General features: G+C 44.0%; 1 protein-coding gene across 1 annotated transcript in view; it reads left to right on the forward strand.

Moving 5' to 3' along the window:
• The first annotated feature begins 998 nt into the window (after positions 1 to 998).
• The window catches only part of LOC147701844 (serine/threonine-protein kinase SBK2-like), a 126,152-nt gene continuing 100,317 nt past the window's right edge, over positions 999 to 26,833 (forward strand). Inside the window, exon 1 of the mRNA XM_086930476.1 lies at positions 999 to 1,146. The gene's annotated coding sequence lies outside the window, so the exon portion shown is untranslated. The remainder of the gene's footprint in view (positions 1,147 to 26,833) is intronic.

Raw genomic sequence — 26,833 nt, forward strand, 5'->3', positions numbered from 1 at the left:
AGCTCAGTGGTAACACGGTGGCACGCACATAGTCATGCTTTGCACAAAAAGTAGAGGACTTGAGTGTCACTGGTGGTGCCATTTATGTTTGTAACTTGTGATATGATTTGGGACATGATGTGTGAGATCAGTAGTGGTGCATTGGGGTGAGTTATGGTTGCATGGTTCATTGGCAACTTCAGTGGTTTTAGGGCTTAAAGTCTCACCATATCGTCCCTTCAACTGGAGCTTTTACGTTTTAAAGACATTTTTATATTTTAACAAATGTTATTGCCTTCTGTGTCCTTAATCATAACACTTATCACTGTGTAGATATTTTTAGAGCTGATTATAGTCCGTGTTTTTCAACAGTTTCTGACGTTGGCACTTTTTGGTCCAAAATTGTCTATATAGTATGAAACGATCTTTTGGTTAGTCCTGCAATGTCGTTTGGCACTTCTAATGTGCCTGGGGTCGGCTGTGCACGCTATAAAACTTGGTAAATAAAAAAAAAACGTAATCCAAGCACTTCCAAGTAAAACATTTCAATGTTTGCAAAGTAGATTCCATGCAGAAAAGTGAAAAGTTAAACTTCTATGTTACCTTCCCAGATACAACACTGAAGGGCTCACAAGCCAAGCGTTGTGACTCAGTGCCAAGTGCCTTCTTTCTGGATGGATTTTGTGCATATAAGGATGCAGATAGAGTCATACTATGAAAGAGAAAGACACTCGCAACCTGACAGCAACACGAATACAAATAATGCTGACCTTGGCCGTCGCCTGGCTGAGAGAGGTCGAGGATGAAGTGGGCACTTTAGGCTATCAGCACTGCCATGCAACAACCAAAAAAACAGAACACCATGCGTCATATTATGTCTAAATATTCTCTTCCTTCTGTGGCAGTCAGTACCCCCTCCCTGGCCCTTCTGCCTCCTTTCTCCCACCCACCCCCTTTTGAGATTTTTGAGGAGGTGGTGGAAAAGGTGGTCCCAGACCCAATCTCATTGCCTGTTGTCGCGGAGTGGGCGGTCCCTGCTGCAAACCTAAATCCCTGGCTGCGGCTGGCAGGTGCCCACACTCTTCTCCCTGCAGAGGTGCCAGTGAAGCTCGGGGCGGGCAGCAGACGAGGCAGGCATTCGAGTCTCGCTGAGATACCGGACAACAGGTGAGCAGCCAGCGTGTCAGGGATTCTTGGAGAAACTATCAGGGAGGAGGGGAGGCGAAAGCGCGGGCAAATCTGGGGGGCTCGGCCACATTCCTGCCTTGTAAAATCTCTGATAAAGATAGGGTTTCCAATCTAGCCAGCAATGACAACAGCAGCCGTGTTTTCAGCAGCTTTGCCTCTGGGCGTTCTCTTGCATTGAACAAGTACACAAATCACAGGGCTGTCCAAAAAATGTGGAACAAATTTTTCGGAAGGTGACATTTGCCTACTATGTTATTACATGAGCAGCTGAGCTCTGCTGCTGTGCGTCGGCCCTGATCAGTGTTTTAAACTGAGAGAATGAGATGCAAGGGGCTCAACATTAAAGTCGGCAGAATTTTCGTCAAGGGAAAGAGTATACAAGTACCGAATCTGGAAATTGAATAGATCCTGAGGTTGTAAGCTGTCTTCACAAAGTAAGGGTAATAAAACATGTGTATGTGTGTGCTGTGCTCTCCTTGTGATGCACTGCACACGTGATTGCAGCAATCTCTTCTCATGCACTCCGTGTCCCGCAATCTTTGGAAAGATGGTACAGCCTGATAGATAGAAAAAGTTAAGGGACATTATTATTTAAAATATATTTAAAAAACAGCATTGCATAAATGGGAACATTGGTGCTTTCTCAAACATATCTAGATAAAGATTGAATTTGTACCTAGTTCATCTCTGGAAATGCATATTTTCGTCTAAATCACCGTCATTTTGGGATATTAAAATGTTTCAAATAATTGGTCCAATTTTCCAGGGCAGGAGTTCTGTCCAGGAACGTGCAGCCAGCCCCGTCACGGTGAATTTTCTGAATGGTTGTTCAGCAAATTCGTGCCACGAGCTCATATATGAAAAATATTTAGACTGTGCTGAACAAAACGAAATCACAGGGCAATTGCAGGGTGTTTGGAATTTCCACAGAAAATGAGTATATATATTTTTAAGGCTACGTGGTTGTTTGTGAATTTATTTACTGGGATGCCGCTATTGTGACTAGTGACGTCACCGTTATGTATGATAGGACACAGATACACACAGCGCAGAATGAGTCCCAAAAGCTGCTGAAATGAGATGCATTGTGTTCTGTGGAGGGCACTGGTGTAATGTGGGCACCACATACAAAAGTAATATTTTATGATTACAACAGAGCACAATTTTGCGATTTGCTATTTGGTAATCGCAAACACCAATGTACAAATGTGTCATTGATACCTTTTTGAGATTCCCAGTGGGTCACAAATAGACCTACCTCATGAATATTAATGAAGTAAGTCTAGGTCTGCGACCCATTGGGGGAATTGCTAAAATCACAGAGCTGGTGGCCGGCTGGGGTCAGGTCAGCAGACCTCTATGCCTATGATCGCTTTTAAATAAAGCAATCTTTTTTTTGTAAAATGCACATTTTTTATGACTGCCTTAAGGCCGCAAAACATTCACACACACCACTGCGATTCAATTAGGAAGTAATGCCGTAAACACGCCGCTTTCTAATATCGAATCGCAAACCCAATATGAGATAGAGATTTGTACTTGTGAAAAAACATTTTTGCATTTGCAAATGGGCCAATTCTGGGAATCGACCCATTTGCAACCAGAAAAAACCTTTGCACATGTGGCCCTAGAGTTTTTCACCATCTTTCCTTGCAGTGTAAGGTCAAACACTATCTTTATATGTGTGCTAGGCTCCCCATGCTTCCTTCCTATGCTCTGCTGGATTCTTATGTTTGCTCTCTGTTCATATGCTCTAAAATACCCTGGCTGTCTCCCCATGTGCCTCAAACTACCTCAAACTTTCTGCCTACATTTTTGCATAGGGTATCTTATGAATGTTTGCTGTCTTTGGCTGTCTCTTGGGAGGACACCATGTCTACTACAGTCTCTGGGTGTGCCCCCATCCCTATTTGCTGACTTACCCCACCTTACACTCTGGGTTTCATGCTCACAACAATCTTTCCATGTGCTTCCAGCTACCTGACAGCATCCACCCATTTGTCTCAAACTCTTAGCGTGCTTATCCACATGTCCAAAGGTACCTCACAGCATTCACCTGTATGCCGCAAGCTCTTCCAGTGCTCTTCCATGTGCCACTATCCACCCATATTCCTCAAGTTCTCACATCACCCTTCCATGTGCCTCCAGGACAGTGCTCGTCCATGTGCTTCCAGCTACCTCACACCATCCACCTGTATGCCTTACGCTCTTACAGTGTTTGTACCGATTTCTCCAGTGCCTCAACTTCCACACTACATTGAGGTCCAAACTCATGGTCCATACTTGAGTTCCAAAGAGGCTCCTCACAGTGAAACATGCTTCTTACACTGTCTTTGCATGCTCCTCAAGATGCTCGCACTAACTGTGCAGGTGCCTCAAGCTGCTTTTGCTGTCTGTTCATGTTACTCAAGCTGCTCGCACTGACTGTGCATGCGCCTCAATCTGCTTACACTGTCTCTGCATATGCCTCAAGGTGTACGCACTTTCTATACAGCATAGGCCTCAAGCTACTTGCACTGTCTGTGCATGTGCCTCAAAGTGTCTGCACTGTCTGTGCAGCATGTGCCTCCAGCAGCTTGCACTGTCTGTGCAGTAGGTGCCTCAAAGTGACACCACTAGAATCAGTGCTTAATTTGAGCCTGTGGTTTCTGGTGCGAGGCACCGGCACTTAATTGTCAACTCCGGCGCTTGTGACAGTCTGCCATAAGGTGACGCTGTCTGACATGACCACAACAACAGTCAATTATTATTTCAATATACATTAAAAATGACTATTACCTGCTGCCCAAGTCATTCTTAAAGCTTTAGGAGCCTGGAATAGTCTGAAGTGTCACACTTGTAGGAGGAGTGTGATGGTTATTAGTTGTTTTTAAAATGCTATTGGCAGCACTGTCAGGAGCAATGCTTGGTGCAAGCTGCAGTTGCCCCTTGACGAGAGCCCTGGTACTTATATTTTTTTACAAATTCGCACTGACTAGAATGGAGATACACATGGGACACTGGGCAAGAATGGAGTGCCACACAGCTAGAATGAAATAGCACATGTCTAGAATGGCAGAGCACAGTGCTAGATGGAAGTGGCAGTGTTAGAATGGATTCATACAGGGCTAGATTGGAGTGACCCAGTGCTAGAATTGAGTGACAGTCACTGCTAAATAGATTGTCACAGGGCTAGAATAGAGTGACACGTGACTAGATTGAAGTGGCACAGTGCTAGAACGATTTTTGTCATGTCTAGAATTGAGGGGCGCAGGGCTAGAAAGGAGTTACAGAGTTAGAATGGAGTGACTTTGCTAGAATGGGGTGACACATGGCTAGAATAGAGTGACACAGGGATAGAATGGAGAGACACATGAATAGAATAGAGTGGCACAGGGCTAGAAGGAAGTAACACATGGTTAGAATGGAGTAGTATAGTGCTAGAATGGAGTGGAGTGACAGACACACAGCTAGAATTGAGTGTCACAAGGCTAGAAGGGAGCGACACATGACTTGAACGGAGTGGCACAGTGCTAGAATGGAGTGACAGACACACAGCTAGAATCGAGTGACATGAAGCTAGAATGGAGTGACAGATACACGGCTAGAATGGAGCGATGCAGGGCTAGAATGAAGTGGCACAGCTAGAGTGGAGTGGCTCAGTGCAAAAATGGGAGTGACAGACACCTGGCTAGATTAAAGTGAAACAGAGCTAGAATGGAGTGACGCACGGCTAGAATAGAGTGACATAGGGCAAGAATGGAGTGACACACAACTAGAATGGAATAGCAATGTGCTAGAATGGATCGGCATAGTGCTAGAATGGAGTGACAGTGTTAGGATGGAGTGACACTGTGCTAGAATGGAGTGACACATGGCCAGAATAGACGGGCACAGTGCTATAATGGACTGACAGTGTTAGAATGGAATGGCACAGTGCTATAATGGGATGACACATGGCTACAGTAGAGTGACATAGGTCTAGAATGGAGTGACACATTGCTAGAATAGTGTGACACAGGGCTAGAATGGAGCAACAAAATGGAGTGACAAGGTGCTAGAAGGAAGTGACAGACACAGCTAGAGCAGGGTGACACAGGATTAGAATGGTGTGACACATTGCTAGAATAGAGTGACACTGGGCAAAATGGAGCGCCACATGGCTAGAATGGAGTGGTGCAGTGCTAGAATGGAGTTGTGCAGTGTTAAAATTGAGTGACATGGTAAGAATGGAGTGACACATGGCTAGAATGTAGTGACACATGCCTAGAATGTAGTGACACACGGCTGGAATCGAGTGGCTCAGTGCTAGAACAGAGTGACAGTGTTAGAATGGAGTGACAGACCTCCCTCTCCAAAGACATTGATGTGCCCAACTACAGCTGACATAGCTGCCACAAGGTGCCCTTAAGGATGGGGCAGTGGGGTAACATGCTAGTCATAGCATGGTGTATGTCACTCTATCTTCTGCCGTACCGTAGCCGCTTCCCTGTAGTCCAGGTTGGCTCAGTCCACACGTGTATGAATGCAGAGAGTGGCTGCAGGGGTTTCACCCTAAGGCACACCCAGGCAGCCTTGCTGTCACAGCCTGGATTTCGATGTTACTGAACCAAACTTGCATACTACAAAGTTGTTAATGTATTGTTTTAGCTATGTCAAGTCTTTAGTAGGTATGCATTTTACCACTGCCCTGTATGTACAATTGCAAGGATCCCGGACCCCGAGGAATGAAGCAAATAAATAGAGGGGCATATTATCAAGGGGGTTTATCTCCGCTTTTTTGGCTTTAAAAGCCAAGAAAGCGGAGATAAAATTATCTCCCTATTACCTAGCTGTCGCTAACACCAGTTAGCGACAGCTAGTAGGAGATAGCGACCATCTTGGGCCCCACTTTGCATGTCAGTGATATTTATCACTAATGACATGCAAAGTGGGCGTGCCAAGATGTTAGTGACTGGAAACAGTCGATAACATCGCTATCTCCCATTACCAACTTTTGGAGATATTTGCGCTAAGAGCGAATATCTCCAAAAGCTAACACCTGCCCTGAGCAGTTCTTAGCCATGGCTAAGAGCATTAGCTCAGTAATGCATGAGTATCGCTGACTTTTCAGCGATACTCATGCATTGCGGCTGTTTTTTATCGCATTTGCGATAAACCTTGGTAATGCCATAGTTTATCTGCGATAAAAATCGCCGCAGCTCAGCGGTAAATTTTTGTCTCTAACCAAGCATATCGCTATTGCTTGGTAATATGCCCCAGAGTTTCCAATTCATGCACGAGGTTTCCAATTTGTACTCCTTCTAAGGCCCCGCTCCTTTTGTAAATGAAGGAAACGAGGTACGTGGAGATGGCAGGTTATGAGCGGATTCACAAAGAATCGGGTTCACGCGTCTTTCTTGTGCGTCGAAGTCTGAAGCTTGACTTGCGTGAGACCCTCTCTTAATTTTCCACAAGTCAGACACACTTACAGAGGTGAAACCCGGTTGTGATCGCGCACACAACGTGTGGGGTGCAAACAGAGGCGCGGGTCTCAAACCAGAAGAAAGGGTACCAGGTCACCAGGTTTACAGCACGAGACCTCTCGAGTCCCGAGTCTCCATGCCCAGACGTCTGAGGTAACAGAGATCTGGCGACTCGCCAGGTGCTTCCGCATCTACCGGAAAATACCAACGTGGTCACAATTTGTGTGGTTCGAAATCAGAAGACAAGAGAGCCTTGTGATGTGACGAAAAATACAAAAGAAGCTGACTTTTTTTGTTCCGAAGTCAGCAGCCACTTGTCTGGAGATTAACCAAAACTTCCCGACTGTGCTCAAAAACATTTCAGAGTAGGGTACTTCTTTTTAGAAATCAGGAGCCACCTGCCTGGAGACTAATGAGGAATGCCCTAATGTCCCGAAATACAAAAGCAGTCAGATTTGTGTTTGTTTTCAAATGATGTACCAGGATAATTCCTCACTTATTGTCACAGCTTAGTGTTTGGGACGATTGTGAATGATATCCTATTGTTTTCACAACTACTGGGTACCGATTCAATCAATCAATCAATCAATCAATCAATCACGGCATTTATAAAGCGCGATGGTCTCAAGGCGATAAATCAACCACCGGAAAAATGGCAGAGTTGGCAGGACGGATATTCAAAAACTGTGAGCTGCAGATGGTGTACATCTCAGCAGCAGGGAATTAACTCACTGAGCTGACTTGCTATTAGTTTCAGCAAAGCGTTTTAAAAACACAATATCAGCATGCTGGTGCTCTCCTCATTATTGTGTTATTGTCTGAACATTTTCTGCAAAGGTTCAAGGACACTATGGGAAAATTACAGATTTGTAAAAATTGACATACTGTGAAGTAAGTTTCAAAATCAACCTGACATCCAGCACAAACTTCCATAGGGCCCAAACTTAGATTATCAAAGAAGATGGGGGAGATACTTAGTTTAAAGGGGAAAATGCTCTGAATTCAAATCTAAACGAAGAGAGATATATCAGAAAGGGAAACAGATCAGAATGAATTATTCTAATGTCATGAACAAAGCAGCATTTATATTTTATGCATAACTTACATATTCAAATAAACGTTAATACAAGGTAAAAATGTATCACATTTTCGTTTATTTTTCTACTGAAAAAAAGAAAGAAGCCGGGTGGGCTGGTGTGGGCCCTGGCTTCCATCTTTACCGGCTACTCTTTATATGTGCAGTACACGCCTAGTCAAAGTAATGCGCCTTTTAGGATGGAAGCCATGCTCGGTTTAGGACAACACATTGTATATTTCTGCTGAGATGGTTGTTAGCAAAACTTGGTTTACATTTAGCGAAAAAAAGCAAGTGCCCCAAATCGTATCCGAGAAGTAATTCAATTACACAGCCTTCTTTGTCTCGCCTCGGAGCCATCAGCGATTTACTCCGGCGGACGGACAAACATTTCCTAGAAGCTGGGAAATCATTTCAAACTCTCAGATCTCCCATCAGACTTTCTTCTTCGCCCTCCTGTTAGCCGTGTCCACGAGACCCTCTTGCGTTATCGAGATTGTCACATCGGCTTCTTCCTGCCTTCTCGAGCTCCTCCCCGAAGCGCTATGTTGCGACCCTCTGGCCCGCACGACCCTGTACGAAAGCAATCAATAAATGATGTCATAGTTTACATTTCTTCCTCACTTTTTTGAGGCCTGTGACTTTTTATCTGTGGAACAATACGTGGTCTGTAAAATTTAATTTAATTGAAAAACTGATCGGTAACACGTTTGAGAATTCTCTCTTCCACGTGAGACACTGGCGGGGAAAGTTCGGGGAAGAAAAACCATTCACGCCAAGGAGGCGTTTATTTTCAAGAATGAGAACTCTCCGGGCGCAACGGTTCACAGTCTGAGACCCTCATGTGGTCTTTTCAGGACTATATGCTATTTTATTTTACTTTACTAATAATTGTGGCTGATTGCTGCTAGGACGGACCGGCTTTTGTAAGTATTCATAACTGTATAGTCAAAGAGGTAATACTGATCCTACTCTGATAATCTTACACATTAGGAGAAAACAATCTCTTAGTAAGGGTGCCCCGCGGCACATATCATTTTCTGGAATTGAGCTCAATCTTACTGGTGCTGCGATAACAGCTGAGGCTGTACAAGTACTGAAATTCTCATGGTGGAATTAAATCATGCATTAACCAGCTTTTCTTGAAGTCTGGGCTTTGAAGCAGGGTATAAGTTTCGATCCGTGCGGAACTCCCTAATTCCTTCAACAGGTTTGTTGCTTTAATAGGGATTTGTTGATGTCTGGGTATCACTGTGTATATGACTTTCACCAAAACAAGCAACATTCAGCTCCCATCCGACTAATCCCCTCAACAAAGATACCAACACGTTTATGGAAAGAAGCACAGACACCGAAATACTGACACGGACAAGCACATATTCGTAATTCCAGACTCATACTCAGTCCAAGGCCAGAAGCACAATGCTAGAAACCCTTTTATAAACCTCCAGACAAACTTTAACACATACAAACACACACAAATGTAATTACTGACATAAAAAATAAACATATTCCAAAACTCCCAACAAAAATACCTTGACAGAGGAACTTTATATATTTCATTTTCATTCTTTCTTTCTCACCCTCTCTTCCATTTTCTTTGCCGCTTTCATTTTGCATTTGTCCCTTTTATTGCAGTCTCTCTTCATATTATATAACTTTGATTTTTCCCCTCATTATCTCACACTTTCTCCCCTCTCTAAATGTGTGTGGTTCTTTTTCTATATACATTTAACTTTTCATCATGTTGCATTTTCATTCCTTGTTTGTCCTTGACCCAGTCTCCATTAATATTTGCTTCCTTTTTTTGCTCTCTCTCTCTTTATCCACACACGCATACACTTAGATACTTATTTTTCTATGCCCTCTCCATCTCTTCCTCTTAGTGCTTATTTATGTATGTGTCTTTTTCACTGAATATGTCTATTTCTAGTGGTTTGAATGTATATGCCTGTTTCTCTAGCTCCATATTTATGTGGCTACTTGTTTCGTTCTCTCATTTTATTTATGTGCGTGTTTTTTTCCTGTAAAGGGACGGGAATGAAAAGGTAGTCTTGCATGCTTGTCAGAATATAATATGTGAATTCAGAAGAAAGCGGGCACTATATCATGGAAAATGTGCACTAGAGAAGAAAAAAATAGGGCAAATCCACATACACTTTTTTTTGCTACTTGTGTTGTATGGAGGGGACCAAACACCTTTTGGTCCTGTTTATGTCACTTTAATAATTGTGTACCATACAAAAAAGGAAAACAGGTTATAAATCAACTGCAGCACACATGTTTGATTATTATTAGTGAGTCACCTAGATTTTAACAAAAAGAGGCTAATTCAGTAAGGGCTTTTAAAAAGAAAAAACAAAGTAGTTTTGGACCATTCTTTTTTCTAATTTTTCTAAAAGGGAAGGCAGTGTTTTTTCATTAAGTGCAGACAACTATTTCACATTTGAAATGGGAAGAGCAGTAATTTTATGAACGTCATATTGCATAAATACTAAAAATGATCTGAAATCTGCTTGCTCCACGTTTTACTCTGGTTCCTGGGACTGAGCCTGAAACATGAGACTAGAACACATTCATAAGGCTGAGATTTCTATCGGTCCCTCGGGCGTCGCTGAACCATGGGCCATGCAGGACATGTCTCAGAAGTGAAAACGCTCCAGAAGATGCTGCTATCTCGGCGAGTCATGATGGGCATCGTTTATGAAAAGTGTTGCATCGCTGCATGACAACAGTGAAGCAACACCTTTCAGTGCACACTCCTTGCAAAACCATGGATGCGCCGTATTTACTGTACGGCACTTCATGTCATCGCAAGGATTTACAGGTGCGTCAGTATTCCTGACGTACCTGTAGGTGCAAAATTGACGCATTGCTGGGGTGTGTCTGAAACAAACGCTACTCCAGCAATGTGTCCTTTCACATCGAGCAAGCCCATGTGAAAAGGCCTGTGTCAGTCTTCGTCTGCTGTGAGGCAGGCATAAGATTTTAACACAGTTGCATCCTAGAAGTCAAGTGGTGCAGTGAAATCAGATTTCACTGCGCCACTGCTATGACCCTTTTTGTGGGGGGGACACCCACCCTGCATACATTACACCTGATGCAGGTATAATGTAGCGCAGGTCTTCACAAAGTGACGCATCTACTTAAGTGCGTCACTTTGTAAATTAGGCTCAACATGGCACATTTTTTACGCCACCACTGGATCACAAAAAGAGACGCAATGGTGGTGCAAAGGGCTCATAATTAAGCCCAGATATGTTTATGTCCCTACCTGCTCAAGCTGTGCAGAAGATCTCTACACTCTTGCTTCCCCTCATACCTGCTGTACGAACATCAGATCAGCATTGCTGGAAGTGTCTGCAAGGTCCAGGCTTCCGACCTATTTGTCGGCTGAACAAATATCTGGGTTTGGCAGTCGGAGAGCTAGATAAAATCGAAAGTCGGTTGCACTCAGTGAGTTGTCGGGTGGACTTTCTTTGGGGTAGAAGAGAGGAAAGCTTTAAAACCCCCTTTGTGGATTACTAGCTGACATTTTTGCATTAACAACTGACAGCTGGTTTTAGGTTCTTTGTTTCGTACTACAGGTAAATAAAGTGACTGGTGCCTTTTCAGGAACAAGTGTCTATAAAACATAGTGGGTACCCGTATATTCGTGATCAGGATTAATGCCACAAAGTCCACTTACAGCTCAAGCTATATATCTCTGGTTATACGTTATTATAATAATATGGGCAATGTCACTATTAGTCAAAGCATGTCCACTTTATTTCCAGATTTCGCAGAAGCACACAGTCAGTTTTTTTTTAATAAGTACTTTCATCAGTTTCCAAAAATGACTTTAAGGTTTTATTCGAATTTTTTGTGGGATTAATCATTTTAACACTTTTATAACAGCTGTTCTGTTAGGCATCCATGTATGTATGGTTTATGCAATTTTAATACGGTCGTTTTTATGTCTATCGCATCGATTAAATGTGCTGTCTTTCTCCATAAAAGCATCATCTATGGGAAATAGCCTTTCCGAACATGAGTTGAACAAGTGCTGTGTATTATATGTGGCGTTGTATAGGCAAACTTGTGGAGGAGTGTGGCTCACTGATTAGAGCGGCAGACCCTGATGCAGAGGTCTGGCCTGGGACCAGGGTTCAATTCCCGACACGGCAGGGTCTTGAGCCCAAAAATGTCCACGGACTCGATAATTCTCGCCTCGGTGCCTACTCTAATCATGGGGTCCCACGCTGCAACTCTGGGCAATAGCTTGCTTAATCTCCACTATGGCGGCCCACCCTCTGCAGGATGCCTGGCTTTCACCTTGGGGATGCCCAGTAGGGGTTATCTCACAGGGAAAAGCCAGGACGGGCTCCCAAGGCAAGCGCCGTGATGCTTTCGGGTGATACGTGCGCTATATAAGTCGCAATACAAACCTGATGCTGATAAATCCCTTCTGTAATCTCCCTTTTAGTTTCCGAGCAGTAGAATCTAAGGCTTGTTTTCTTTCTTTCATATAGTCTATCTGCACTCGGGTGTTATGCTTTATAGGGAACCTACAGTTTCTCTGTCACCAAGACTACACAATGTGTTCATATGACTTTGTACAACTTTGTAATTATTTTAATTAGAAGAACACATAAAGTTTACTTCCTCTGATTCAAATACGAATTGATAAAATAGGCAGACATTACACAAGCAACAAAAGCTGTGCACATGGATTCCATGGGTTTTCACAATTCTTTTTTATACTAGTGCAAATGTTCTGTGACGTAGCTCTTTGTCTACCGTACAAGTGCTTCGACGCTCAGGGAGGAAGTGACACTACAACGTGCCTCCTGTATGTCTTGTTTGTTCAAATTCATTTCATAAAGAATTCCAGTGCAAAAAGTACTTACATTTCATACCTTAGGTGGAATGCTGAAATGGGTGAATCAGATCTGTTTCTGAAATATCATAACGCCACCCCTGCCCCCACATAGAAATTAAAAGGTGCACCATGACAATGTTTCATATAACCTCTTTTAATTAACAAAGTATTTACTTGTAAGGTGCGCATACATTTCATAGAAATGAATTAACGGCATGTTTTTGGCAAGTATGTCTTAATAAATTGGCACACAAGACTTTACAAAACAGTGCCTTAAATGCTGTCAGTCTTTTAACCAATGTTCACCATTTGTATGTCACTGCCTTAGCCTTCATCAGTAGGCTGAAAACTCTCTTGACTGAAGGCTCCGTTTAGTAGAAACCCTTTTTAGGTCTCGCTAGAGTCAGTGCTTGCGCTGTCTTGCGAGAAATTTAGTAGCTGGGTTTTAAAAGTGCTACCCACAGGCTTTTGCCGGCCACCAGCTTGCTGGTACACGCAAAAGCGCACGCGACATGCACAGCTGCCATCTGGATTTCTGGCACCCCTGCCCCTCCCAAACCACAGAGCGTTTCTCCACCGGCCGTCAAAGGTATTTTTCTGTTTACGCCCCACTCGCGTGTTTTTATTTTATTTTCATTTTGCTGTCGCGCCACTGGGAAACTCACTATACGTAGACACAAATCCTAAAACCAGCACTGTGGCGATACTAACTAGATCACGCCTTATTTGCATCAGGCTTACTTTAATAAGACACAGTCACAGCATTCACCTAAGGCACATCTATTTTGATCGCGCTGCAAACTTCCAGCCCTGTTCACCCTTTGAGTCCTCGGGGCAGGGAGATGCCAGCTTCCCAAGGCTTCCTCTTCCCAGAGCTGGAGGCTGTTCAAGTCACTGTTGCAGGCTCTGTGATGGAAAGTCAACACCTGGCAGCGCACTCCGACTTGTGGCTTGCAGGTTTCCAGAGACCCAGACAAGATAGCGGTAGCACGACCCCCTTGAGTTGCCCAGCGATTCCCCATTGCTTCCCCCACACATGTCGTCAGTGTTGCTTTCAATCCCTTTGTTGCTGCTGCGTTCCTCAGGCTTTTCCTTGTTGCTTTTACATCCCATCCAGTCCTCCCCCTGATTGCTTTCACGTTTCCTCTCCACCCTTTCCGCTTTTTGTTCCCAACATGCCACTTATTGCGTCTGCATTTCCCCCAGCCCTGCATTACATCTGCTACAGCAGCACATCCATGTAAAAAAATATATATATTTTATGCAATTTTTCTTTAGTTACCTGTCCAACTCGGATCTGTAGCTGAAAATAAATTCTTTTAAACCCACCTGCATCATTTTGTAAACATGCGCACTCACAAAATGACACGGATGGATGCAGCAAAGGCTTTTGTTTTTGTCCTTTTTTTCTATCTTATTTTTAACTTTAGCCATGCTGCACAGGATCTGGGATGGCTAAAACCATTAGCAAAGCAAATATGTCACAAAGGCAAGACATATTGGCTTTGCCAATGCATTTTTAGTTTTAACAATGCACAAACCGGTACATAAATAGAAGAGCCTATGGCTATTACAAATTTTTAATGAGGTTTTTTTTTTCCTATAAATGATTTTAACTTTAGTCTCCTCTCCGTAGAGACTTTTTTGACCTTTTTAAAGGGATAAAAAAGCAGCTTCACAAAATTTCTGTGGTAACTCTCCTAACAGATATGGGGGCTTATTTACAAGACCCTTGAGCCACTTTTGCGTCATTTTTAACATGGGAAAAGTGACGCACAGGGGAAAGGCACCTTGCCTGAGGGGTCCCTGTGGATGCTTACAAGCCGGGGATGGACATTTGGGCCCCATTTATGACCAAGGTTTTAAAAGCTGCTGGAGCAGCACAAGTACTCCAATCCTGGGCCTGTTCACATATTATTCCTATCTTTAAAAAGGGGTCGAGACAGGATCTGAAATGCTGCTAACCAATCTTTCTACCCAACTCCTCTGCCAAACTACTGGGAAGGGTCCTACTAGATAGATTGGAAACTTGGGCTGACTCAAATGATATCATAACACATGCCCAATATGGCTTTAGGAAAGGGATGGGATCTGTAGAGCATCCGCTCAACCTAAATTTGTTGATGGGTATATACATCCAAGCTAAAGAGGGCTCCTTGTACATGTGTTTTAATGGTTTAAGTTTTGATTTGGTTAATCTTCAAGTCTGGGAATGTATGCAACAATTAGGGGCACCAAGACAAATTATTTTGCTTCTCTCATACTTGTACGGTAAATTAACTGCTAAAGACCGTTATGCGTTGGAGGGGGAATTGACTGCACTTCCTAACAAGCATTGGCAGAGCCAACAGGTCTCACTTTTGGGACCTTTTAAGTATTTAGGTATGCAACACAATATCCTTGATGCAACAACATCAACTGTTGCATGGCTAAACACTTATGAGGTCCCAAAGGCAAGACCTATTGGCTATGTCAATGCTTGTTCAGTCAGGCTAAAAACCACTGGTCAAGCAGGTGATTATGCGTGCTCTCTGTGCCCAGCCAAGATCATCTGAGCTCAGCATGGAGGGCCCTCCTTCTGCTCTGCCGCATCACATGGGTGACCTTTGAACTGCTGGTAGGATAATAACAAAACACAAAAAAGTTCCTGCCATAAACCAGAGCACTTGCATTCTGAATTTTTGAAAAATGCTCGTGAGAAACTAGGGACCTCACACCCAATTATCACAACATGTAGGTGATGTCACGTTATGTCAAAGTGGGCTTATTGCCGGTTTTTGTTGCGGAGTTTTTCAATCCTTTTAATTTAAATAAGTCACTCAAAAATATTTTGTATTGCTCTTTTTAAAAATTCCACTAGTGAAATAGGGAGAAGTTCAATATTTTTTTTAAATCCCCAAAGTTGTTGATTTTCTTACCTTCACCCAGTTCCACCTTGGAAAGGATTTTCTCCTATTGGCAGAAGAAAAAGTTGATTTGCTATTAATACGAATTAGCACAACTTCAGTTACTTTGTGATGCTTCCCAGGAAACCTCTTAACATGTGACGCAGTTAAGGCAGGCACATTCTCACACCTCCAGCTATCATAGCTCTAAAGATATTGGATTCCGGGTATTCACTTTATCCTTTTTGTTTTCATTATTTTGAGGATTACCTTTGAGAACTTGGCTTGAGCTTCGCCTGTATTACCTTGAATTGAAACACCCCATTTGTCGTGCATTATTACACCTTTTCACAGAGAGTAAGTCTTGATATCAGCTCTTGCAACTAAACGGTGAGGCTAAAATACATTCAAGGAGTCTCCTCGTTTGCCTCCTGGTGTTCCTTTCACCAGATTATTGTGGGAGAATAGGCACATAATATACTAATGTATTTGGCTATCATCTACCTTAAAATGCAAGGAAACTTCATTACCATGGGGTTCAAGATGAAAGCAGAAAGAAACTTCTTGATGACTAATAGAGAAACAGGATAGGTTGGATATAAAGGTCTCATGAAGTGAAAACACTGAAAATAATAGACACGAATGATAATACAAATCACCATACAGAGGAACCTAAATAGCTGATGTTAATAGGCAGATATTTGACCGAGTAGGGAAGTATAGGAAATTGGGTTATTGGTTGACTGGGATGTTAGCCCTGGCGGAGCAGCAACCACAATCTTTGTCAGGGTGAGGCACAACCAATCCTAAATGAACCTGTACTCAAACCTCAGGTAGCTGGGCACAGAGCAATCAAGATTAACTTAGAGGCAACGTGCAAAGTATTTGTGCAACACTTCAAACAGTAACACAATGGAAATACACCATAAAAGGATACCACATCAGTATAGAAAAATAGAGTAATTTTTAATAAATTAAACAAGACCAATATGCCCAAAAAAATGTTAGTTGAACAGAGATATTCATTTTAAAAGATCTTTGTGAAAAATAGTAACAATAGGTTTAAAGCACCAACTGTGGATATCTGGTCGTTTCCGACCAGGACAAAGACACAAGTTTGAGGCAATGGAGGATGGGCCTGCTACAGGCACCTAGTTAGGCCTGCTGAACAGAGTCACTTAAATCCTGGTTTGCGCAACTTTGCGAGGATCCGTGTAGAAAATGCGTTGCGCAGCTGAAGCAATGCATTGGTTCCCAGATACGGCAAAGCTGAGGTGCGAGGTCCTGTGTCATAGTCGAGGATGTCATTGACCAGGCTTGCAATGCTAAGTCAAGAGTCAAGGATGCACCATCCAGTCGGAGCAATGCATAGGTTCTGAGGAGCTGCAATTTTAATTCCGGGATCATCGCTGAAGCTGCCTATCTACGAGGGATGCAAAGGTCTGTCGGAGGATGCATCGCACAGAGGTGGTTCTGATGTTATGATGGGCTGCGATGTGATGTCCCTCTTCGTAGCAGTTCTGATCCATGTAGTAACAGCAATGCCTTGGTTCTTTTCAGGGTTGCAATGCAGAGGAGATGCACAGAATGCCCTGGATCCACAGGGGCTGGCAGAGCACCTTCGGCCCACTTCCAAGGGTCCAGTACTGGGGTGGCGCTACTTGACAGAGTAGACTTACACCACTAGGCAGGGCAGATTCACAGATTACACAGTCCACGTGCTAGGTAAAGGTCTGTGCGAGGCTAAAATCGGGAGGCCAGCCAACTAGCCTTTGCAGTCACTCTAGGGTTCTGGGTTAAGAGATTCAGGTCCAGTCCTTCTCACCCAGGCAAGGCAGTGCGTAGCAAGGCAGTAGTCAAGCAGGGCCGCAGTCTATCAGAGTGGCAGCCCTTCAGCAGCTCAGCAGTACCTCTTTCTGGCAGAGTATCCAAGTGTACTGAAGTGGTGGTGTCTGCTGTCCAGTATTTGTACTCAGTTGTGCCTTTGAAGTAGAGGAAAAGCTTCTGCAAGTGCCCCTGGCATCCTGCCTCCAGACTAACAACAGGGGGTATGCAGCCCTTTATGTGGAGGCAGGACACAGCCTATTCATGTGTAAATGGGGCTGAGCCCAGGTCCTACCTCCCATCCTGCCAGTGATGGCCCATCCATGCAAACCTAAGCAATCTATTATGTGTTGCTCTCTAGGGGAAATACATAAAGATCAACTGTCAGCGACACCCAGTCATGTAACCCAGGTACAGGTTGGAAACACTAAAGGGCTAAGGCAGTAAAATGCCAACTTTCTTTTTGCTGCAGAACTTTCTAAAAGTGGAATTTTCAAAATTTTAATAAAAAATCCGACATCACATAAGTTAGTATTTTTCATTACAATTGCAGAGGCACCAAACATGAACTGGTTACCTGTTCCCATTTGGAAATTACAGCATATTAATTGTAATAAGGTAACTTCAATGTTAGTCTATAGGAGAGGTAGGTCTGGCAGCACTGAAAAGCACATTTTAGAGTTTTCTTTCGCTACAAGGACATGTGAAACTTAAAAGTACACTTCTAACTGTTTAAATACACTGCACCGTGCTGGGCTGTCCAGGACCTACTCTAGTGGGGATTTATATGTATTAAACTGAAAGGTTTCACGCCTTGCAAAAGGTTTCATTTGCCAGGACGGGATGGTAGCTTCAACTGCATACATGAACTACAATGACAGGTCTGAGACATGTTTAAAGTGCTATTTAAGTAGATGGCACAGGCCGTGCTGCAGGCCCACTAGTAGCATTTCATTAACAGGCCCTGGGCACATGTAGTGCCACTTTACAGTTGAGAAAGCAACTGCCGGATCCCCAGCATTGCTTGGTAATGGGAATTCTAGTCTCACTTGGGCAGGAGATGCACTTTTTGGCAGGCGTAGGGCTGATTTATAGTAGTTTGTACACAGTTCTGATTTCCTTCCATTGACTAACTTCACTACTGTAAGTTAGAGTAGGGCCCATTTTTGCCATCATTACCTTATGCAGCTGGTCGTGGCTAGGGCCTTATAGCTTCTGGGCAATGGACGTATAGGCAAACAGTAAGCTGGATCCCTTACTGTTGGTCGAGTGAACATGGTCGGTGAAAGACCACCTGCTGCCTAAGAAGACTCCCAAATACATGTAATCTTTGCACTGTGCTAGGGCTTCACCATTGAGATACCATCTATTTGTCGAGCTGGATCTTAAGCTAAAGGCAAGCATTTTGGTTATAGATTGGTAATTGCCAAGCATGTTTGCTGTTGTGTAGTCCTGAAGCATTGATAAAAGTCGTTGTAGACCTATCTTTGTCTGGCTAAGGAGTACTATGTCGTCTGCATATAGTAAGTGAGTCATTCTTTGCCCTCCAAGCTGAGGAGGTGGCAAATTTGCTTCATTGAGGTGGTTGGACATGTCTGCTATATAAAGGTTGAAGAGCAAGGGTGCCTGCACACAGACTTGCTTTAGGCCAGAATTAGTGTTAAATCCTTGACACGCAGCGACCATCCCCCAGCTTAACCTGCACCCAGGTGTTCAAGTGTAGTTCTATTTTTTATGCCCTCAGGAAAATGTCCGGTAGACTCCAGTCCCATAGCTTGCACCAGAGCCGACTTTTAGAGATGCTATCAAAACCGGCCTTGAAATCCACGAAGCAGGTGAAGACTGTTCCTTTCCATCTAATAGCTGTGTCACACATTAGGGCAAGGGCCATTAGATTCATAGTGGTGCTGCAGCTGTCTCTAAAGCTGCATTTATTCATGGGGACGATCCCCAATTCTTTCACCCATGTTCTGAGGTTATCGAGGAGCAGAATTACATATATCTTGGCGTCATTGTCAATTAGTGCAATCAACTGGTAGTTATGAGGATCTGATTTGGAGCCTCCTTTAAAAATTGGTTGAATAATGCAGCATCTCCATGAGTCTGGAAGGTGTTAGCTGTTAGAACAGGAGAGTTAGTATCTCGGGCCATAATACAGGTTTGGAGGCAAACAGAGCAGTGCGAAGCCTATTGGGGCCAGGAGCACCTTCTATCCGAGGGTGGTTTGCTCGGCAGTATGCTGGAAAGCAATGGACATGTCAGGTGTGTGGAGAAGTGAGCCATGAGGGGTAAGACCCACATGGACCCCGAGATGTTTGCACTTAGGATTCATCTGGGACCAATTGTGACGCGGTTTATTAGTGACCAGAATTTTGTGTGTTTTCCCTTGCTAGCTGTTAGCATTTACATCCAGAAGTCCTTGTTTTTTCCCTTCTGACACATCAGATGGCTTCCCTAAACTGTGATCCTCCTTTGCTTAGGCTGTGTCTGGCTCTGAGATTGAGGATGGTTGCTTTACAAGGGCTCATAATTTGCGGTAATCATTTCTTTTCAGCCACTTCAGATTTTCCGTCAGTATAAGTTTAGTTAGAGGATTGGGCACAAGCTTTGGGGCATGACGGAGGTTTGCCTTGAAAGTCACGCAGGATTTGTTCTATGAGATCGGTTTACTGTGAGATGGATGTGTTGCCTTCTGTTAATGCCTTCATTAGTCAGTCTTGTATCTGTATCGAAAATAAGTGCATGTGTATATGCATGCGGGTGTGTGCATATGGAAGTTGGAGTGTCAATTTGACATGAGCAGTTGAAGCCAGGAGGACCAGTGTCTCAAAGACTGATCTCAAAAGAGGTGTTCTAGGGTTGTATCTTTTTTAAACCTTCTCTGTAGTCCTCCTTGATATTACTCAAAGTGGAGATCCTTATAGTCTGCACTTACACCTGGTAATGTTAATCAGCTTAATATGGAAGAGAGGTAGTCACTGAAGTAGTTGCACTTCATGTGAGTTTCAGGGTGACACTAAGTTTCAGAAATTATGTAGGTCCCTAAATTAAGACTGGGCAGTTGACTGGACAAGGGAGGCCAATGTGTAAAAGATGGGATGGATGATACATACCAGAGAAAATGGAAGATGAAGAATTGACTGTTACAAACCTAGCAAATGAGAAGGAAAGAGTGATGGTAGCTTTAACCAATGTAAGATATGTCTTTTATTGTACCTCAAGAGTGTTATCCCTTGTAAGACAATCAAGATCTTAATGTACAGGATGAAAATTCAAGTTTAGAGAATAATTGCCTTATAGGGGAAGTTATAATGTGGATGAATGGGGATTAAAAGCAAACCAGAGTGTAAGAATGATAGGCTGAAATTGCTGTTAGGGTGTTTTCTTTCTAGGAATTGAATTGAAGGTTGTATAGAGTGCATGGCTACCCGGGGGCTTCCTAGCGCTACGGCAGAGAACTATGTTTGTTAAAATTACTGAGGAAGAAACCATGTCTTTAACTTTTTCCTAAATCTGGATTCCACTAATAGCAGTCTTAATTTGTGAGGCAAGGCATTCCAAAGCTTAAGTACCTGATGGAGGGAAGGATCTGCCACACCATCTTGCTCTCTTAAATCTTGTCGTTCTGAGAAAGCGTTCTTGGGATGATCGCAAAGTTCGTGTGGGGACATGACGCACAACCAGGCTTTTGATTTTAAGGGGACCGCTGTTGTTTAAAGGAAAAAGATAAATGAGAGTATTTATAAGGATCAAAGAAGTGACTTTGTTAATAAGGTTATGGTGTGGTGTGGCAAGGGAAATGAACATTCTGGTGCATGGTGGGGTAGTAAAAGAAAGGTACAATTGAGGTGCTGACAGCCCCCATGCCTCCGCACCTTATGAACTTAAGAGAGCAATGCCCTGGCCTGGAGAAACGTGTTTGCTGTGCCTGGTGTTGGAAAAGATGATAAGTTTAAAGTTTCTTTTTCATACTGTATTGTAGCATGTGTATAGTGCTTATTACGCCTATGTAGGGTGCTGAAGCCTTACCCACAGCAAGCTGTGCAATGTAGGGTGTTTGGTTGGATTGGTATTGTTTTTGTTTGAAATGTTTTTACAATGTAGGCGATAAGCGCTGAGGTGTGGTTGTCTTGCTATAGGATGCACTGCCTGGTAGTGTGTGATGAATAAGTGCAGGTACTAGATAGAAGCCCACATTATAACTGTAATCAGGACTAAAACATGAGCAGATACTCAGCACCAGTCAAGCCATTGGGATACTAAGTGCGTGTACACCAATAAATGAAGAAATCAGAGCAGGCTATGTAATCCATGTTACAACATGCGAAAGGAAGTTACTGTCAATTGAGTTAAAGTGCCAAGCTTTGACCAAAGACCTGCAACTGTACATAGTTTGTGAGAAATGGGATATTTAGATGCTAGCTGGATTCTCATCTAGGTTCTCTATGTTTTATATATTAATTACTCACAGCAAAACATATTTACAATAATATATCCCATATTTACAACTTGACAACACACCACCTACTTAAAATATAATAAGGCAGCTGATAAACACAATGCAGCAATCAAAATTCAATTCAAATTTATTTGACCCACTCAGTATCTAGTTTAGCACGCGTCCTTCTGAAGAGCCTCCCCACAGGACACCATGTCCAGAAGAATGGATGTATCTGTGGTCACCTTGAGCCTCCAGCATCCAACTTCCCTCGTAAGAGCACACCCAGTCCTAAACATTGACCCTATAGCATCCCAGCTATGCATAAAACAATAAAATTCGTTTTTTGTCAAGGTATTATCTGTTTACTCACCTGCTTCTGAATAGGACCAGTGACATGTTCCCCTCCCAGAAAGCAGGCTGAAGAAGCCTTCATGGGGCACCTGTCCTACGAGAGGTCTGGCCACGTGCTAGCGGGGCAGCGGCGTTCCTTTATAGCTGAGGCGGCAACAGTGGGAGGACCCTGGATACAAGTAGCAGGTAGGATTAGGCTCTGCTAGACAATGGCAGGATCCTGCGATCTTGATTTCACAGTGCAAGAGGCTAGGCGCCGTCCGAAAACATCAAGCACACCGCCCTGTCATCAGAGTAGGGATGGGAAATATAGGATTGCTTCAGGAATCAACAGTTAACTAGATTTACAGTTTAAAAATCCATTTTACAGTCACTGATATGAGTGACGAGTTTAGAGCTGAATATGCCAATATCCCAGCTTTCCTTTCTTCCTGCCAGTTTCCCGTGAAGGGTCCAGACCCCTCCTCTGCCCAGAACAACTCTCTCTAGCACTTCACCCAGGAAACATCAGTTACCTGCTTCAGAAGCCTCTATTGGCCTCCACACGCCTAAGTCGCCTTGCTGCTTGCACCAGTTGTCTGCAAGTGGTTCTAGAGCGCCACATAGGGTTACCCGAAGCCCCTTATCTTCAAGCCAAAAGCATCCAAACATGCTGTCCCCTCACCAGCAGCTCCCAGCAGTGCAACCCACCATTCAGAAATTCATCACCGAAGCTCCAATGCTGTCCAGCTGCTTCAGAGATTCCATATTCATGAAACAATCTTTATTCTTCATTTCCTGCCACTTCTTTGGGCATCTACAAACCCCTTCAGTTCTTCAAGCTGACGATCCCACGCCGGTGTGTAGTGCCTTCGAGCTCGGTTGCTGTGATGTGACAGCACTCGTGTGTTGTTTAGACCCTCCGAGTTGTTCCAAACTGCTCTTATTGAATGATTGACAACAATTTTCATCCTATTAAAATCTCCTGTGACCTTGCAGTTTTACTTTTGCTTTTTGAGAATGTTTATGTATTTCCCCTCCACTATGTCACTGATCTAATTTCTTAACACTTTTTTATTATAACATATTTGGTTTAAATATGTAGGTGGTTATGTGACTGTCTGCTCTACAAAGATGCCTTGCTGCATATGCCAAGCGACAAAGTGAGCCAAGGTCAACTTCCAGAAACAGGTTGTTTCAACTTTGGGAATCAATCAAAACTCCTGTCATGCGTGCGGACCTCTCTTTTTCAGAGCCAATTTGATTCGATGCAGCTTTGAACCCTCTGTTTCAAATATCTTAGAGCCCTGAGTCCATTTCACAGCAGAAGAGAAGGAATGTCATAAAATAAACACCCTGGACGACCGGGAAATCATATTTTTCCACACTCACAGATGAAGAGCCCCAGCTGCAAAAAACAATACTGCGGCAAAGAGTCATGCATCGAAATAGCCACACTCAAGAGCTCCCAGATTAATTCCCCTCTTCGGTATAATTGGATAAAATAGCTATCAGAGGCGCTGAAACTAATAGCAATCTGGTAATTCTGACAAGCTTTAGAATAGGGTGTCAAAGTTTGTGTTAAAACAAACACAGATGGTGAGCTGAGAACCGCAGATCCCAAACTCAGAACTCCACTGGCTGTGCACAGCTCCTGTACACAGACTGGTTCACAAAACTGACCCTGGAGCTGTGCCTAACCTTGGAGTGCAACAGATGACATCGACAGCAACAAGGAAAGATCCTGATTCGAACAACCGGATTTTCATAAATCTGCAAGTGCATGTGAGGCGGGGAAGTCCTCAGAGTGGCATCATCTTCAGCAGTAGCCAGTGTAGTTTAGAAGTGGGAGCATGCTTTTTTTCTGAGTAGAATTGCAGGAGTGAGGTAATTGTAAGCACTGGAAATACCCATAACTAATAACTTGCTAGCTACATTTTAATATGTTCAATGCACGAACTAACCTACTTACAAGAAAGGAATCCTTAAACAAACAAAATAACATGTAACGCTCTTTTATAATAATATTCCATATTACCCAGCAGCAAATCACTTGAGAAGGCAATACATTTTTACAGAAACTCTACTTAAAATCAGAGTAGAATTTATATGGCTACCCCAGTGGCGGCTGGTGACATTTCAAAGGGGGGGCGTAAAAGTTGGGGATGACTTTTAAATAACAAGGGAGCGAGCCCGGCTAACATAAGGGCAGTTAGAAGTGGTCTTATCCCTGAGAAAAGTTTGAAAAAAATAGCAGCAAATAGCGCATTTTAAAAATAATTTTAATGAAGAATTTTGAGGGAACAAAAAAAGGTATAGAAAGCAATAATGAACGTGAAGTCTTGAAATATTTAGAACATTTTTTTTTTTTTTTTTGGAAAACCTTTATTTACAATCCAAGGCACACAGCTATTCAGCCTTACATCCCTGAGGCTAGGCAGCATTGTAGAGAACGGATGAAAGGTGCACACAAATCAGATCAAAGAAACATATCAGGTATAATTTTATAATATGAGAACAATAAACCTATAAAAATACTAACGAAAAGGAAACACTAGGAAAAAAAAGGAATTGGCAAGGAAAATACAAAAGCGACAACACAAAGTCCCGGGAGGTGGGTAGGGCCAAACGGCTTCTTAGAGTAACTATACTGTAGAAAGCAAACTAACATGGGGGGAAGAAAGCCAGGATGTCAGCTAATTGGGAAGATGGTTGGAAGGGAGGGCTAGGGAGAAAGACGGACCTCTATCGGATCAGCATCGGGAGGTAAACAAATGTCGCCCCTATATTCGTTCCAGGCCCCCCAAACCACTCTCCACCTCCTGGGTTTACCCCGGGCCACGTACACTGTCTTCTCACGGAGCATGCACCAATCCATATTGGTTTTCCATAGGTCCACGGAGGGGGGAGATGGGGCCCCCCACTTCTGGGCGATATCCCGCTTAGCCACCATGTTTCCCAGCGTGACCCATTGAGTTTGGGCATTATTGTAGTCCGTAGGACCCCACACATTTAACAAGCAGCGCCGGGCCTCCGCTGGCAGGTCCACCCCCGTTACCTCACGCATCACTGCATGCACATGTCTCCAGTAAGAAGCTATAACATGGCACTCCCAGATGGTGTGTAAGAATGTGGCCAGTTCTCCACAGCCACGCCTACAAAGACCGTCTACTGAGAGTCCCATATGAATTAACCTGGGGCCAGTCACATAGACCCTGTGAAGAATCTTCAACTGAACCAGACGCAATCTAGCCGAAATTGCCACCTCTTTAGGGGAGGACACCGCACACTGCCAGTCCTCCTCGTCCAGCTCAATTCCATCACGCACCCACTGGTCTCTCACACCCAGCAAAAGATCCGTGCGAACATTGATCAACTTTTTATAAATCAGGGAAATGGCACTGTCTGACCTTCTCTACAACCGGCAGCGCTGCCGCAAGGGCGTGTCGCAATTGGGCGTATCTAAAATACTCTGTGGCTCCCAAGTGAAATTCAGTTTGCAGAACGCCAAAAGACTTTATCTGACCCCTGGCCATCATGTCATCGACTTTGGAGATTCCAATGAGGTCCCACCGGTCAAACCCCTTCGTATGCCACATCCTACCTAACAAGTCAGAGTCATAGAGTGGAGTGGCCATAGTAAGCCTACCCTGCCACCCCTGTGCTTTCGTAATGGCCCTCCAAATGTGCACTGCAGTCTTAGTGGGGCCAGTCATACTTCCATCCAGAGATCATGAATATAGTCCGTGGTAGTACTTCCCATCGTCCATGACCCACCGATCCATGGCATATCCCGGGCTATCAGCCGGTCCATAAAAGCCATGATTGAGAGCGGCTAGTTGAGAGGCCCAGTAGTACCTCCGGATATCTGGCAAAGCGATACCGCCGTCGTACCAAGGGATCGTCAGCTTGGCAACAGCAATACGCGGCCTGCCCTCCCATAAGAGGGTCCGCTGCAAACCTTCAACCTCCTTAAAATATTTGGAAGGGACGGGGTCCTGTGTGTTCTGGAGCGCATACAAGAATCTCGGCAGGGACATCATCTTAAACAATGCCGCACGTCCGAGCAAGGACAGCGGCAGCCTTCTCCAACCCTCCACGTCGCGCCGAAGGCGCGCAAGAGGAGGAAGCAGATTATTAGAGTATCGTGCCCGGGCATCAGTTGATATATAAATACCCAGGTACTTGAATCCCTGCAGCGCGATCTGTATAGCACAGCCCCTAGGAAGACGTGGGGTGTCTCCACTAAGTACATAAAGGTAGGATTTCAACCAGTTAATAACTAGGCCCGAATATCCTCCAAAAGTACCCAGTACGTCAAAGGCAACAATCAAGGACTTACAAGGGGAGGTAAGGTAGAGCAGGATATCGTCCGCGTACAACGACACGCGGTCCTCGAAGCCCGGCGACCACTTAATCCCACAGATGTCTGGGTGGATGCGTATCCAAGCAGCGAGCGGCTCAAGCGCTAGAGCAAAAAGAAGCGGTGACAGAGGACAGCCCTGTCTAGTGCCCCTGCGCAAGGCAAAGGAAGCTGATACACGGCCGTTGACCGTTACATTGGCCAGTGGGGAAGCGTATAAAAGTCTAACCCAACTGATAAAGTCGGGGCCGAACCCAAACTTAGTCAACACTGCCCATAGGTAATTCCATTTGAGGGAATCAAACGCTATTGTTGCGTCCAATGATGCCAAGACGGTCGGCTCACAAAGTTTGTTAACCCGCGCCATGGCCGCGTGGAGCCTCCTAAGGTTGAGGGCGGTGTTGCGATGGGGTATAAATCCCGATTGGTCCGGGTGGACCAGA

The sequence above is a fragment of the Lissotriton vulgaris genome, chromosome 7 (assembly GCF_964263255.1).
Source record: "Lissotriton vulgaris chromosome 7, aLisVul1.2, whole genome shotgun sequence".
NCBI lineage: Eukaryota > Metazoa > Chordata > Amphibia > Caudata > Salamandridae > Lissotriton > Lissotriton vulgaris.